Below are 12,763 nucleotides of genomic sequence, written 5' to 3' on the forward strand. Positions count from 1 at the left end.
TGTCATGTTTCGCAGACCTTGTCTCTCCTTCCCCATCTCCTTATTACTGTATTTTGGTCTTAGACTATTATAGACTATACTTTTCCAGACTTGTATTCATATTAGATGCTCATGTACTTAGTGACATCGGTTTTGGGGAGTGTTCGTATTGTATTTAATTATTATATTTTCAAACTTAAAAGAAATTGTGGTTTATTGATATTATCGGCTTCCTAGTATCGATATAGGCACTATCACGATAGGTTGGGATTTTGGGTCGTGGCATTAGTTGTATGCAAGAATGAGACAAGGCAATGATTGGCCTTATGCAAATGATGGAGACAACGCTTAATCTCATGTAATGTAATGAGGACAGTGCTTAGCCCTTTGTAGGGGAAGGCAGTGCTTAGCCTTATGCAATAATAGAGGCAGTGCTTAACCTCATGCAATGTAAAGGAGACAGTGCTTAGTCTCATGCAAAGGAAGGTAACGTTTAGCCTTATACAATAATTGAGGCAGTGCTTAGCCTCATACAAGGAAACAGTGCTTAGTCTCATGCAAAGGAAGCCAGCGTTTAGCCTTATGTAATAATTGAGGAAGTGCTTAGCCTCATGCAATGTAATGGAGACAGTTCTTAGTCTCATGCAAAGGAAGTCAGCGTTTAGCCTTATACAATAATAGAGGCAGTGCTTAGCCTCATGCAATGTAATGGAGACAATGTTTAGTCTCATGCAGAGAAAGGCAACATTTAGCCTTATGCAATGATGAGGGCAGTGCTTAGCTCTATACAAAGAATGGAGATAGTGCTTAGTCTCATGCAAGGAAAGGCAGTTCTTAGCCTTATGCAATGATTAGGCAGTGCTTAGCCTCATGCAAAAAATGAGGGCAGTGCTTAGCCCTATGCATAGAAAGACGAAGATTAAATATGATAAAGAAAGCGATTCTTAGCTTGGCGCATTTGCGCTTGGTGACTTCTGTTAGTAAAGGTAGCATTCTTGTTATGAATTTACGGGCATGCTTGTCATGTTCGTTATGCCTGCACCCAAAGAAATATTGTGAGTTTTGTTTTTTGGGAAAGGTTGGTTCATGATTTTGATTCTTCATTTCGCCTTTGCTCCTTGTCTTGCTGCCTTGTTCGAGTCACCCTGGGTAACATTTGGCTATTACAAAAAATGAAATTTTCTAAAATATGCATTTGTGATAAATTATTTATATAAAAATATAGTTGTTCAAAATATATGATAATGCATAAAAGTAAATAATTTTGTCGAATTGGCGATTGTGACACACTTTTGAGACATTGCAACCTCTTGAACTCGGAATTTTGAGGACCCTCCTCAAAATTCTGCCCTAGTTCAAATGCTTACTTCTGGCGATACACTTCTTGGTGATCCTTGACATAATGAGATTTGAAGAACTCGAAATCTTGCCCCATTTTCTGACCATAGGGGGAATGAAGATTTTATTATGATGTGACCGAACCCACAGGGCTGCCTACGTATCCTCTCTTAAACGGGAATCAGGTCAAGCGTAGTTCAGATTACAACAAAGAGAAAGTGCAAACATTATTTTAAACGTAATATCTCTTGACTGCGTCTGAATTAATAGGTCTTGGCCATATTTATCCATCCATCTCTACAAGTATAGGCGCTCCTCCTGTTAGTACTCGGTGAACCATATAAGGTCCTTGCCAGTTGGGTGAGAATTTCCCTTTTGCTTCGTCCTGATGCGTGAAGATCCGTTTCAACACCAATTGCCCCAGTGTGAATTGCCTCGATCTAACCTTTTTGTTGAAATCCCTTGCCATTCTATTCTGTAGAGTTGGCCGTGACACATTACGTTCATTCTCTTACCATCAATGAGAGCCAACTGTTCATACCGACTCCGTATCCATTTTGTATCGCTGAGCTCGGCCTCTTGTATGATTCTTAAGGAAGGAATCTCCACTTCGGTGGGAATAATAGCTTCAGTACCGTAGACCAGTAGATAGGGGTTGCCCCAGTTGACGTACGAACTGTGGTGTGGTACCCGAGAAAAGTAAATGGTAGCTTCCCGTGCCATTTCTTGTAGTTGTCCACATTTTCCTCAATATCTTCTTGATGTTCTTGTTGGCGGCTTCTACGGCTCCATTCATCTGTGGCATGTATGCTGTAGAGTTCTGATGATTGATATTAAATGTTTTACACATAGCTTTCATCAAATCACTGTTGAGATTTGCGGCATTGTCAGTAATGATTGACTCAGGTACTTGAAATCGACAAACAATACGATCCCGGACAAATTTTGCTACAACCTTCTTAGTCACAGCCTTATAGGAAGCGGCTTCAACTAATTTTGTGAAGTAATCTATAGCTACCAAAATAAACTTGTGTCCATTTGAAGCAACGGGCTCAATTGGTCTGATGACATCGATGCCCCAAGCAGAGAAAGGCCTGGGTGAACTCGTTTCACTGAGTTCGTTGGGTGGCTCTGTATCATATCAGCATGTATCTGGCATTGGTGACACTTTTGAACATATTTGATGTAGTCTGTCTCCATGGTCATCCAGAAATACCCTGCTCTAAATATTTTCTTGGCTAGAACGAACTCGTTCATGTGAGGTCCACAAGTTCCGGCGTGTATTTCTTCAAGCAATCTAGATACATCATTAGCATCGACGCATCGCAACATCCCAAGTCAGGAGTCCTTATATACAGAATTCCTCCGCTCTAAAAGAAATGGTTGGCCAATCTTCGAAGCGTGCGCTTCTGGGTGAATGTGGCATTTTCTGAGTATTCTCTTTTCTCCAAATACTCCTTGATATCGTGGAACCATGGATTTTCGTCAAACTCTTCTTCAATATGAGCATAATAAGATGGTTGCTTATGAATCTCTATTGGGATAGGATCAATGAAAGTTTTGTCTGGGTGTTGTATCATGGAAGACAAGGTAGCTAATGTATCTGCAAACTCATTCTGGATCCTTGGAACATACATCAATTCTATGTTTGTGAACCTCTTGATCAACTCTTGTACACAATGCAAGTATGCAATATTATAGTGTTCTTGGTGGCCCATTCTCCTAGTGCCATATGTACCAATAGATCAGAATCTAGGATTACCAGCAACTCCTGAACATTCATGTCGATGGCCAACCATAGTCCCAGGATGCAGGCTTCATATTCCGCCATATTATTGGTGCATGGGAACCCGAGCTTTGCGGATACCGGATAATATTGAACGGTTTCTGATACTAAAACAACCTCGATGCCCACTCCCTTGAAGTTTGTTGCTCCGTCTAAAAACATCCTCCAACCATCATATGTTTCAACAATATCCTCACTTACAAACGACACTTCTTCGTCGGGAAAATACACCTTCAATGGTTCGTATTCTCTGTCTACGGGGTTCTCTGCTAAGTGATCGGCCAATTCTTTCCCCTTGACTGCCTTCTGAGTAACATAGATAATGTCGAACTCACTTAGCAATATTTTCCACTTTGCTAACTTACCTGTAGGCATGGGTTTCTGAAAGATGTATTTTAGTGGATCCATTATTTATATGAGATATGTAGTGTAAGCACAAAATTAATGTCTTAACTTATGGGGTATCCATGTCAAAGCGCAACAGGTGCGCTCCAGCAAAGAGTAACGGGCCTTATAAGGTGTGCACTTTTTACTCTGATAATATATCGCCTGCTTTTTCCTCCCGGTTTCAACATGTTTCCCCAGAACGCAACCAAAGGCTCCATCCAATACAGACAAATATAGAAGCATGGGTTTTTCGAGCTCTGGCGGGACCAACTTGGGCGGTTTAGACAAGTACTCCTTGATTTCGTCGAAAGCTTTCTGACATTCTTCGGTCCAGTTCATCACGGCGTCTTTCCACATCATCTTGAAAATCGGCTCACATATCGTCGTTGACTGCGCTGTAAAATGGCTGATATAATTTAGGCATCCCAGAAAATTCATCACATCCTTCTTGTTCTTTGGCAGTGGCAAGTCCTAAATAGCTTTGATTTTTGACCGGTCTAGCTCAATACTGCAGCGACTGACGATGAAACCTAGCAACTTCCCAGCAGGGACTCCGAAAGCACATTTTACAGGATTAAGCTTCAGATTGTACTTTCGAAGTTGGTCGAAAAACTTCCTCAGGTCTGTTATGTGATCTGAACTTTTCTTATGATAACATCATCCACGTACACCTTTATTTCCTTGCGTATCATATCATGGAAAAGAGTCGTCATAGCCTTCATGTATGTGTCTCTAGCATTCTTCAAAACAAATGGCATCATTTTGTAATAATACAACCCATATATCCCCCATGGTATGATAAAGGTTGTCTTTTCGGCGTCCTCTTCGTCCATCCAAATCTGGTGGTATCCTGCGAAGAAATCCACAAAGGATTAGAGTTCATGCTTGGCACAGTTGTCGATCAGTGTGTGTATGTTGGGTAATGCAAAATCATCCTTAGGACTTGCTCTGTTCAGATCTCGATAGTCAACACATACTTTGACTTTCTCATCTTTCTTCAGAACCAGCACAATGTTGGCTAACCAGGTTGGGTATTCGACCACTCGAAGGACCTGGGCTTTGATTTGCTTGGTAACATCCTTCTTTATCTTTAGACTCATATCTGGCTTGAATTTTCTTAGCTTCTGCTTTACCGGTGGACACATAGGGATGGTAGGTAGTTTGTGAGCTACTATGGATGTGCTTAACCCAGTCATGTCATCGTAGGACCATGCAAAAATATCGTTATATTCCTTTAGAAACCTGATGTATTCTTCCTTCTCTGACGGTGATAGATTAATGCTTATGCGAGTTTCTTTGCCCGTTTCAGAATCCCCTAAGTTAATTGCCTCACTTTCCTCCAAGTTGGACTTTGGTTTGTTCTCAAACTTCTCTACTTCTTTGACAATTTCCTCAGGTATTATATGATCTTCCAAATCTTCTGAATCACTTTCCTGATGTTGCGTTGTCTCATTATATTTCACAGTCGTAGGTTTATCAGGATATGTAATAATTACACTGAAGAAAGAATGTAGAAAGATAATAATAAATACATAAGTCAATAATGCATTAATAAAGCTTAAAATTATCAACAAGTACGACTCGATGGCTCGAGTAATTATTTCAAAAAAAAAACACTGAAAATATCTTAAATGCTCAAAAATAATTTAAAAATAAGTCATGTTAATTCTGCCAGGATACCCAGGTACTCGGCGAGCCCAGGACGATGTAGCGGTCTAGTTCTTGAGAACAACTCCTTCTCCTACTGTCTGAATAGTAAGATCTTCCTCCTCCTCCTCTAAAATTGCACTGCAGTTCATGTCTTACTCGTTCAGAAATAGATTCCTCATACTGGCCAAAATCTCTTCTTCCTCGGATCCCCAAATCATGTCAGTCTGGCGGAATGTCTTGTGCAGCGGTGGTATGGGTTGTTCTAGCTAATAATAATCGGTGTGCCACGGCGATGTCCAATCCTGGTACTCTTACACGGTATATTCATATCCGAGCCCAAAGGTCATGCCATGATACTGTGGTCATATGGGTTTTGTGATCCCTTGAAGCTTTCGGCCAAAACCCTTACCCGGTTCATATCCCTACCACATCAATATGATTTCTATCTTATTGCTCCACCATCGATCCTTCTCAATTGCATTTACTCACTCAATGCGGTGGTATGTTTCTCCTCCCAATTTCCTCCTATTTTCGATGACTGGCACATTTTGGTTTGTGTAGATAGGGTTGCTTTCATCTCCATGAATGATCACCTCATGATGATTCCACTTGAACATCACAAGGTGTAGGAAGCAAGTGGCCCAGCTGTGTGTATCCATGGTCATCCTAACAATAGGTTGTAGGTGGCGGATATATCTAGCACATGGAATTCGGCATCAAACCAGGTCATGCCCATATGTAGATCAAGGTTGATTTCTCCGATAGTGGCTCTCTGAGATCTATCAAACGCTTTTACAGTCATGCTTCACATCCATATCTAATGCAGGCCTTTACCTATTCTTTTTATAGTAGTCAGCGGGCATATGTTCAGGCTCGAACCTCCATCTATCAGGACCCTGGAAATGAACTTGTCTTCAAATTGCATAGTGATGTGCAATGCTTTGTTGTGGTTTAACCCTTCTGGAGGTAACTCATCTTGGAAAGTAATTTTGTGACTGTCTAGCACCTGTCTGACCATGTTAGCCATCTCCCCGCTAGTAATACCGGCAGGCACATAAGCTACGCTTAACACTTTTATCAAGGCATTTTTGTCTTGTCTGGATTTTGCAACAGTGACAAGATGGATATTTGGGCGGGAGTCTTGTTTAGGTGATCAGCAACAGAGTACTCCCTTGCATGTACCTTCCTTCAAAGATCGTCAGTGCTCGTCTCAACGACAGGTGGCTTAGATGCAATTTTTTTGTTTGTTCCTCCAAGATTCTCAGGTGTATTAACTATGCCAGTCTTAGTCATACCTTGCGCAATACTTGTCTCTTCCATCTTGTTTTTTTCATTTTTTCTTGACTCTGCAACATAAACCCATGGGACGACATCAGACTTATAATACGGTGTAGGATATACCATCACAGTGAAAGGTGTAGCTACCTCGACTTCAAATGGTGCCTGGGTTTGCACCACAATTGGTAAGAGGGTGATAGAAGATGTTTTAGGACCATTCACCTCTCGAATAAGTCCAATGGATCCCTAATGATCCCATTCCTCATCAGTTTCTATCACGTTTACTCCCTTGCCCCTATGATCCGGGAGAGTGTTATTACAGACATTTGGTGCGGCTTTCTTTGCTTGTATAACATTGGTGTCGATTAGTGTCTAGATCTTGTCCTTTAACATGAGGCATTCTTCAATGGTATGACCCTTCATGCTTGAGTGATAGGCACAAGTTTTGTTGGGGTTAACCCACTGGGAAGGGTTCTCAACAGTAACAGTAGGAACAAGAGTGACGTAACTAACGACCTTTAGTCTCTCATACAGTTGGGCTATGGGTTCAGCAATTAGGGTATATTGTCTGGGAGCTCTGCAGTCAATGTTTGGTCATGGCTTTGGGTAATTTTGGCAAGTGGGCGGAGGTAAATGGTAATATGCAGGTTGGGTATTATATGTATGGTAGGTGATGGCAGGATATTAGTATTTTGGAGGTGAGAGTTGATATGTGGGTGTAGGTGTTTGGTATGTAAGGGGAGACTTGGGGACTTTGGCTACCATCACGGCACCCAATTCTATCTTCTACGAAATGCCCCTGTAACGACTCAGCCGGTCATTTTGAGAATTTAAGTCTCGTTCGGTGGCATAAGGTCCTGAGCAGCTTCATATTATGTGTATTGACTTGCGTGCGTGGTTGAATTCAGTTAACGGATGATTCACAGTCAAATCGGAAGAATGATGCAAGTTTTGGAAGCTTAAGCGCTAAGAGATGACTGAAATTTTGACTTTTGTGTAAACGGCTCCGGAATGGGTTTTGGATGATTGCAACAGCTTTATATGGTGAGTTTGGACTTAGGATCATGTCTGAACTGTGAATTTGAGGTCTGTAGCTGATTTTGACTTGAAATGGTAAAAGTTGAATTTTTGGAGATTTTGACCGGAAGTGGACCTTTTGATATCAGGGTCGGATTCTGATTCTGAAAGTTGGAGTAGGTCCGTAATGTCAATTATGACTTGTGTACAAAATTTGAGGTCAATCGGACATAGCTTGTTATGTTTCGGCATTAGTTGTAGAAGTTTGAAGTTTCAAAGTTCATTAAGTTGAATTGGAGGGTGATTCGTGCTTTTTTAGCGTTGTTTGATGTGATTTGAGGACTCGACTAAGTTATTATGGTATTATAGGACTGGTTGGTATGTTTGGTTGAGGTCCCGGGGGCCTCGGGTGAGTTTCGGATGCTTAACGGATTGAAATTTGGACTTGTGTAGTTGCTGAAGCTTTCAAGCTTCTAGTGTAATCACACCCGCGGTGGGGTGGCCACAGATGCGGACTCGCACGTGCGGAAGGGAGCTCGCAGATGCGGCCCTAGTCTGGGTAGCCAGTAGTCGAAGGTATCATAAATGGGGAGCAGAAGCGGAGCCGCTCCTATGGAGAAGGGATCGCAGAAGCGGAAGGCGAGCTAAGTGAGGATTCTGCAGAAGCGGACAAGAATCCGCAGGCGCGCACTCGCAGGTGTGGCCTTGTACTCGCAGAAGCAGACCAGAGGACTTAACTCAATTCTGCACCTGTGATGGAATTTCCGCAGGTGCGGCATCGCATGTGCGAATGGAAGCCCATAGAAGCGAAATTTCTGGACAGAAAAGGCCAAGTTCGAGGGTTTTGTCCCATTTTCATTTTTGGGTCTTTGAGAGCTCGGATTGAGGTGATAATTCAAGGGTTTTTCAGATAAAGCTATTGGGTAACGATTCCTAACTCATTTATGGTTATACTCCATTAATCTATAGTTGAATGCATTATTTAATTAAGGAATTTGGTTGAGAAATTTGGGAAAAGGTTGGAAAGTTCTTCAAATAAAGTTTTGAGATTTTATTCGGATTTTGATATTGGATTTGGATAATTTTGGTACGAGTGAACTCGTGGTTGATTGGGTGTTCGTATTTTGTGACTTTTACCCGATTCTGAGACGTGTGCCCGAGTCGACTTTTTGGGCTGAAATTTTGATTCTTTGCTAAAGTCGTAGATTTATTATTTAAATTAGTTTCTCGTAATTTTATTCATGATATGTAATTGTGTTTGGATAGATTTGGGCCTTTCAGAGTCGGATAATCGAGGAAAGGGCATCCTTACTAATTGATTGAGCTTGGTTCGAGGTAAGTATCTTGCCTAACTTCGTGTGGGGGAACTACCCCTTAGGATTTGAGTCTTCTATGATAATTGTAGTCCGTGTACGCGAGGTGACGAGTATGTACTCAGACTTTTTTGTTAAAAATTAGGCTTTTAGGGTTCTTAGGTCCTTGTATTCACTGATTATGCAGTTGTTATGTTATGAATATGTCTCTTAATTACTAGTTTCACCTCTACCTGCTTTAGTTAGAATTAATTGTTTCATGATCCACTCTTGTTTCTTATTTGATTCATTTGTGCCTTAACTGAAATTGTTATCTCTTCTATTGCCATGTTATCATTTCCTAATTGCTTATCTTTGTTTGAAGTTATAATTATCTCTTCTGTAATTGTTCACCCTTAATTGAGGCTATGATTATCTTTTCTTTGCTTATCCTTATTGAATTTGTTGTATCTCTTTCCTAATTGCCCAACCTTAAAAGAAGTTAGATATCCTATAACTTAGTTGACTTGTCGTTATTTGGAATTATTCGACTTGTGTTAGCTCCCTCGTTGTCGAACTGTATATTGTGGCCCCTTGTTACATAGTATTTCCTTTCTTGTGGAGTTGTTCTTATTATGACTAGCATTCTCTATTGTGGCTACTCCTTGTGAATTAGTTCCTCCGTTTCTTTGAGTTCTGGAATTTCTGAGTTGACTTATTTGTTGTACCCTTGTATTATTGTCATTGTTGATGTTGTACTTATTATGGTTATACACGAGGTTTCTGCCGTGCGGTTGTTGTTATTGTGATGGATGAGGTTTCTGCCGTGCGGTTGTTGTTATTGTGATGCACGAGGTTTCTGTCGTGCGTTTATTTTTATGGGGTTGCACGAGGTTTCTGCCGTGCTATTGTTACTATTGATATTTGCACATGCGGCGTGACAAGGCGGGATATATATATATGGGTTGTGCATGTGGTGAGATAAGGTGGGAACATTATTATGCACGTGTGGCGAGACAAGGCGGGCATTTACTTTACTATTGCACACGTGGGGAGACAAAGTGGGCTATGTCAGGGATTTATTTGTGATAACTTATGATGACCTGGGTGCATTCTTGTTGTTGATGTTTGTGTAGTGGTACACTTACCCGTGTGAGCTTTATCTTATGGAAAGTTGTGTGAAAACATTCTACGTGCTGTCTATTTCTTTTGTTGTACTTACTATCGGGCATGAACTACGTTAGGACATTTGCAAAAGTATACACGTAGTTGAGCACTCTTATCGGTTAAGAAGTTTTCTTGATATTATTGAGTATAGATGAACACCCTAGTTTACTTGCCTTCTATGAGAGAATAGCTCTATTTGGCATGCGAGTCGTCAGTGCAGTTATGAAGTAAAATGAGGGCACAGGATGCCAAGTGTTAGGTATTAGGTATTGGAACCTGGGAGTTGTGAATAGTATGAGGTTCGGTACCTCGTGGAGTTTATTGACTAAAACCTAGTGTAAAAGTTGTCATTTTGTTGAGATGTTACTTGTCCTTTCTTTATCTGTGATTATCGGATTTAAGCTATATTTCCGTTCATTCTTCTATGTAATGATTATAGTGTTCCGCTGATAATTGTTGTATACCTTTCTTACTAAAATTTTATCGTATTAATTTCAACTTCGCGTAGTCTTTATGTAGATATCATACTCTGTTGTTTCTATACTTATACTTGTTCAGGTTATTTAGTCCAGTAGGTGTCTTGACTGTTCCTCGTCACTACTCCACTGAGATTAATATTGATACTTGCTGGGTACCGCCATGGTGTACTCATACTACACTTCTGCATATTTTTTTGTGCAGATCCAGGTATTTCGAAGTCAGTTAATCATTAGCTAGTGGTGCGAGTTGTTGGTGTAGAGACTCAAGGTAAACCTGCTGTTGCGTCCGCAGGCTTCGGAGTCATCTTCCTGTTTTGTATTCATACTGTTTTACCTATTTCTAAATAGTTATATTTAGAAATTTTGAGCAAACTCTGTAGAGCTTATGACTTGTACTACCGATTTTAGGAATTGTAAATTTTATAGAGATTTTCATTTCAAATATTGTTAGATGTTATTTAATTATTGTTGTTATTCAGTAAAAGTTAGGCTTGCCATCACGATACCCAACGGAGGGAAAATTAGGTCGTGACAAGTTGGTATCAGAGCTCTAGGTTCATAGGTGCTACAAGAGTCATAAGCGAGTTTAATATTCTTGCGGATCGGTCCGGAGACGTCTGTACTTATTTTCGAGAGGCTACAGAACTATTAGGACAGTTTCACTTCCTTCATTCCTATCGTGTGAGTTCATTGATCTCGAAGTTTGAACTTTTATCATTCCATTCTCTCACATATGGTGAGGATACGAGCTGCAGTTACTGATGGCATTGCCCCCGGAGCAGATGTCGCTAGGGGCAGAGGCAGAGGCCAAAGAGGAGCACGCGCCGCAACTAGAGCATCTACACAAGCAGCAGTTAAGGAGCCGCCAGTAGCTCCGGTTGGGGCGGGTACCAGAGGCGCCTGTTGTTACCCCCGGACTTCAGGAGACCTTAGCACAGTTCCTGAGCATGTTTGGTACATTGGCTCAGGTGGGGTAGATTCCGGTAGCACCAGCTACTTCACAGCCGGGGAGGAACCCAGACTCCCTCCGCCCATACTCCAAAGCAGCGAGTTCATGTTGGTCAGGTTCCAGGTGTCATGGCGACACAGCCTGTGGTCCCAGTTCAGTCCGTGGTTAGGGCAGCAACATCTGAGGAAGAACAACTCAGACTTAAGAGGTACAAGAAGTACCACCCTCTTACCTTTAGTGGATTGGCGGCAGATGATGCCGAGGGTTTCCTAGAGGAGTGTCACCGCATTCTTCATACTGTGGGTATTGTGGAGATGAGCGGGGTTGCTTTTGTTACGTTCCAACTCAGGGGAGCAGCTTATCAGTGGTGGCGGGCATATGAGTTGGATAGCCCGGCCGAGTCAGCTCCACTTACATGGGTTCAGTTTTCAGAGATGTTCCTGAGAGAGTTTGTACCTCAGTCCCTTCGAGATGCATGGCGCGCGGAGTTTGAGTAGCTACGTCAGGGCACTATATCAGTGTCAGAGTATGCCATTAGATTTAGCGATTTGGCCAGACACGCACATGCTTTGGTCGCTACAGTTAGAGAGCGTGTCCATAGATTCATTGAGTGACTCAGGCATGATATTCAGTTCAGCATGGCTCGGGAGTTAGAGTCGTACATTTCGTTTTAGCAGGTGGTAGGGATCGCTCACCGAGTGGAAGGCATGTGGGATCAGGAGAGAGAGGACAGGCGAGGTCCGGAGAGAGAGGACAGGGAGGCGAGGAGGCCTAGTAGACCATAAAGATCTACTAGTCCTTATTTTGGAGGCAGGGTATGACATGGTAGAGGTTTTGTGGGTCAGCCAGTTCAGTTTGCACTTCAGGCTTCCCACAATGTTTTAGGTGCTCATGGGTCTCTGAGTACCCGTACCGCACAGTTCCCATAGCCACGTCAGCAGAGAGGTTGCTTCGAGTGTGGAGATACCAGCCACAAGGTGAGAGATTATCCTAGACTCCGGACAGATGTGTCACATCGGGGTATTTAGGAGGGTAGAGGGTGCCCAAGAGGGGAAGGCCCGACCTGTTGATGTGTTTCATATAGTAGGCTTGAGGCTGTTGCGCCAGATGATGTCATACATGCATGTTTTTGATTTGTTACAGAGGGGTACCATTTGTATTTTGATTCGGTTCTGCTTATCGGGACGAGTCCCCCTATTTGTTGTCCCATCTATGGGTGAGTTCATGACTTAGTATTATGTTTATGTGTTTGCCCCTGTTGGGAGATTCTATGAGTGGTAGCCCGTGTCTATCATTTTTTTATCCATTATTGAGAGTTGCGAGACTAGAAGTGAATTCATATTGTCCATTATTACAGGTTTGATGTGATTCCTAAGTAATTGGTTACGATTTGTGATTTGATACTCTACCAGGGGAGAGTTCAGTAAATGTTGTGATTTTA

The sequence above is a fragment of the Nicotiana tomentosiformis genome, chromosome 6 (genome assembly GCF_000390325.3).
Source record: "Nicotiana tomentosiformis chromosome 6, ASM39032v3, whole genome shotgun sequence".
In the NCBI taxonomy this organism is placed as follows: Eukaryota; Viridiplantae; Streptophyta; class Magnoliopsida; order Solanales; family Solanaceae; genus Nicotiana; species Nicotiana tomentosiformis.